A 5,174-nucleotide genomic window follows, 5' to 3' on the forward strand; every position below is an offset into this window, starting at 1 on the left:
CATATGAAGTTAAAATACACCTACCCTACCACCCTATAAGTCTATTCTTAGGTTTATTTCTAAGAGAAATGAGAGCAAATGTCCACAAAAATACATCCACAAACATATTTATAGCAGCTTCAAACTGGAAACAACCCTTTTGTCTGGCATCAGGTAAATGGAGAAGAAACGAATGCTGCTCAGCAATGAATGAAACTCATGGATAAGTTTCTCAAACACTATGGTAAACCCAAGAAGGTGGATAAAAAGTAGTACCCTCTGTATAATTCAATTTACATGAGGTTCTAAAACAAGCAAAAACCAATTTATTGTAGAAAGCAAATTTTAGAATAACTGTCTCTGACATAGGAGATTGCCTGGTAAAGTCTATGAGGGAACTTTCTAAGCGGTGGGAATATTCTGTATGTTGATAGAAATATCAGTTTTACAGGTGCACACGTTTGTCAAAACTTGGCCCGCTGTTCACTTAGTATCATAATTTTACAAAATATAAATCTAACCTTTAAAAAAAACTTCATTGTTTTGTCTAATTGGGAAAAAGGCAAACTTTTAAGGCTTCGGATCTTATCAAGCAGTTACTATTCATATTAAAAGGATTTTGAAGGCATCACAGAGGCTACTGACTATAGAGAGGCATCATAGAATAGAAAGGGATGATATTGCAGCACCAAAGAAATATAGGATACTGTCCCCAGGATAATACCTAACCAGTGTGAGAATTTCAGAGGACATCTCTGTATGGCACCAAATCTCCTAAAGGTCTTCTGATTTAAATTTGGTTCTTAGACTTTGAGCAAATATAGATAGCCATGAAAATCAGAAGACAGTTGAAATAGTAATAAAATCCCTGATACCAAAGGCGACACCTTGGTGTGATAAGGTGCCATCGAACTGGGCTGTGCGTATAAAGGAAGTCACAACAGGCTGGACAGTAAACGCTTGGGCTTTAAGTCAGGTAGTTTTTTTATACAAATTAAGTTACTACTCTTATTTATAGTACATCATATGTAATTGTTCTTAAATTAACCACATTAGAAACAATATATAGTCTATTCAGGAGTATAGTTTGGTCATTCTCGAAGGATCTACTCCAAGGAATCCAGGGGTAATAAGCAAGCCCTATTTGATGATTCTAATGGAGATGGGGGACAAAATCTCATAAACCGTTTCCCTTGCATAATGTCACTTAACAAGTCTTATTTCTGCCTGAGTTTATTGATTGGTATTGCCTTGTATTTTAAGGAATTTTAATTTACTAAAGCAGAAACCATCCAAAATGAGAATATGAGACAAAATTTCCAAAATTTCATCAAGTTCTCCTGCGAGAAATTGCTCTGGTTTATTTCTTTCTGTTAGTGCCTCTGAGAGTTTGTCTCAACATAACCATGAGAGTGTGTATTTTCTATGGCTAAATCGGGTGAGGGGAAGGAGAGGGTGATGATGCATCTAGAAGCTTTACATAAAAATATGTCCCATCTGTAGTAAGCATCAGAGTTCTGATTGATCAGTGGCCAGCTTCATTTGAAAAGTCATCCCTTCATAATATTTTTCTTACTAATTAGGTCACAGTGGTTGATTTTCTTTCCATTCATTAATTCATTCAGACTTTTATGCATAAAACACTTAATGGGGCACCTACTATGGGCCACACGTTAGCATTTGGTGCTAATGGCATCTAAGGAAAAATAAGTCATCATTGACTGAATCCAAGATGCTTCTGTTATATTAGAGGAGATAAATCAGAACACAAGTAAATTAACACAGTGTTAATTTATTTAAACACATTTCTGTTAAGGTGACTTACAAAAATTGTGTTGGAGGGGCACCTGGGTGGCTCGGTTGAGAGGCCGACTTTGGCTCAGGTCATGATCTCACAGTCCGTGGGTTCGAGCCCCGCATTGGGCTCTGTGCTGACAGCTCAGAGCCTGGAGTCTGCTTCTGATTCTGTGTCTCCCTCTCTCTCTGCCCCTCCACTGCTCATGCTCTGTGTCTCGCTCTCTTTCTCTCAAAAATAAATAAACGTTAAAAGAAATTTTTTAAAAAAATTGTGTTGGAGCAGAAAGCACAGAGTAGATTTCGGCATGCATTGGGAAATGGCCTGATGGAAAGCTTCACATCTACATCATTCATTCTTTCATTTCAGTCCCCAGTTAGTTAATACCATGGGTTGTTTATGATGTAGCATTTATCCCTCTTCCTTCACCCGTAATCATTTCTTGCAGCTCTCCTAAGTATTTCTGAAAAATAGAACACACAGACAAATCAAAGGGTTTTACTACTATGGTTAATTAACTGGAAACACTGTTATTTTCATGTTTGGCTCATTAACTTGGCACAGTCTGCTTTCTGCTTGTCATGAAATCCCATGTTTGGCTGTAGCTCTCCACCCAAGTTATGGAGACTGACACCGAAGGCCATCTTACTCTCCGTCTTCATGTGCTACCATAACTTTCTTGACTTGGGGTCCCGTTGTTCTGGTGCTCAGTCTTCTGTCTTTAAGGAATCCCCTTGCTTTATCAGTAGCTGCTGGTCTGCCTTTCAGTGCTTGGGTGAGCCTGTACTACTTACTTTGGAAATCTCAGGCTGCATACTGTGAGGCTTTCCCTTACTTAGCCAGAGGGAAAGTTTATTTCTTTAAGCTCTCAGTTTTCATTGTTCTTTCTTTCTCTTGGATGTCTCCCAGTTTAGGCATTTACATCCAGGCATAGGGTTATTGCTAGCCTCCAATGGAGGCATTTTTCACCCCAATCTGCTGATTTATTGTCCCTTCAATCCTATTCATAGCACGTTTGATAAAAATAATAATTGCAATCAATCAGGCTCAAGCTATGTGCCAGAAATTGGCTGGTTGTTTTGTGTACAATGTGTGTAACCATATCAATCATCCTGAAAAGTAGGCACATTATTATCCTGTTCTAACAGTAAGGAAATAAGACTCAGAGAGGTTAAGTGACTGGTCACAGAGTGAAAAAAATAGAGAACCAAGACCAAAACCAAGATCTTCTGATTCTAAGTGTTAGATTTTTCCCAGGGTACAATTTGGCTTTTTCTTGCGGCACATTGCCAGGAATTTGTTAGATATTTAATAGCTGTTTGTTAAGTGAATGCATAAATGAGCATGTGGAATATCCCGTATACTTTTTGCTATACTGAAATGCTAAAAATGTCTATTGGCATTTGATAATAGACTTGCTCACAGGCCATAAGCAACTAGAAAAACTGAACAATATACATGATACATCTGTTTAAAGACATTGGACGGTATGGGATTATGCTTCACAAGAGAAGGTAAACAAATGAGGCGAGGCCCATGGTCAATTCAGCTTCCAACTTGGAGGCATTCTCTGGAACGTGGGACAGGGAGGGGGAACCTAAGGAAAGCTTTGCAGTTTCACTGAATCAGGGAAATAGATAAGCATTTGGGGAGGCCTACGTCGCTTGAATTACGGGGCGGAGTACCACAGAAGAGGGAGGTAAGCCCAGAAAGAGATTCAGAAATATGCTTAGGGGTCCCCTTGAGTCTAGATAAATGCCATCCTGTGCAGGTGCAGAGTGCTTCTCTCTGAGGTCAAGCAGACAATATCGGCCAAGGAGGTATAAGCCAAACAATTCCTAAAGCCCACAAAGAGCTGGGAGTTGTGAAGAGCCAGGGTGTGGAGACCTTGCTGGACATCTAGGACATTCCATCGAGACCCAAGAAGGCTCATGCCGCAGTAGCAGAGTAAAGGATAGTCTTACTCTAGACTTACCCGAATAACCTTTAAAAACAAATCTTTTTTTTTTTTTTTAATGGAATACACCTGATTTATTTATGGTGTAATCCTTAATTTTTATACATATTTCTTTTTTTAATTTTTTAATTTACAGCCAAGTTAGTTAGCATATTAAAAACAAATCTTAAAAGCATGAAGCTGATTCACAAGCAATTAAGTGCCCCACGAAAAGAAACTTTCAGACTCTTTAAAGGAAGATTGTAAAATCCAGATCTTCAGTAATGTAAAACTTATAATGCCCAGCATTCAGTAAAAATTTACTAGACATACAAAGAAACAGAAAAATGTCACCCATAACTGGAAGAAAAGACAATCAGTAGAAATAGGCCCAGAAGTAACAGGGATAATAGAATTAGCAGACGAGGACTCCAGAACTGCTATCATAAATGTTTGCAGGGATTTAAAGAATCATAGAAACATATGAGTCAGTAAATAAAAGATACATAGAGAACCAAACAGAAACTCTAGAGATTAAACATGTTCAAAACTTGAATGGAATTTCAATGGATGGTCTTAATAACAGAACAAAAAACTAGCAAGCTAGAAACTATCTAAGTGGGAGCACATAGAAAAAAAAAGGCACAAGACAAGAACAACAGCAACAAAAAAACCCTACCAAAAACCAGCCTTAATCACCCTGAGAAAATAGTCTAATGTTCATGCAATTAGAAACCCAGATAGGGTGGTAGGTGGTGGTAAAAAAATTACTTAAATAATTGCCAAAGGTTTTCTAAGTATCGTAACAGGATAAACACCCACAGGAGTAAAAAACAGCCCGGCACATCATAGTCAGATTGCTGAAAACCAGCAATAAGAAGAAAATTGTAAAAGCAGCCAGAGAAAAAGACACATTAAATACAAAAGAGAAATATCCTGGAACGGCTGCTGAATTCTCAGAAACATACAAGACAGAAGACAGTGGAACAACATCTTTAATGTGCTAAAAGAAATTGTCAGAGTAAATGTCTATATCCAAAAGTAATCTCCTTCAGAAATGGAAGGCAACGAGTCCTCCAGTTTCTGGTCTGACATGTAAAGACCTTGGAAGTTGACACTCCCATTTCACAGCAAGGAAAAAGGTGAAACAACGCAAAGCAGCAACTCTTGTAAGATTGATGAGAGGCTTGAGGTCACAAGCCGCCACCCTGAACATTGGACAGACAGGTGAATACAAAGAATCAAAGTTGACTTGGAGAGGATGCCCAGGATCAGAAGCCTGCTGCTGGTGTCCACATGCCCCCGCATCAGCCGGGCTACTGAGAAATAGCAGAGGATTACAACTTCAAGAGTTGTAACCTCAGGCCCTATCTAACAAAGAGTCTCTAAGGAAATCCAGAAGCAACAGGGCAGACCAAAATAAAGACATAGGAGGGAAGTTTAGCCTCTGCCTTGGACAGCTAC

This window comes from Panthera pardus, unplaced genomic scaffold (assembly GCF_024362965.1).
Source record: "Panthera pardus isolate Hobbes unplaced genomic scaffold, ASM2436296v1 HiC_scaffold_11, whole genome shotgun sequence".
Taxonomy (NCBI): domain Eukaryota; kingdom Metazoa; phylum Chordata; class Mammalia; order Carnivora; family Felidae; genus Panthera; species Panthera pardus.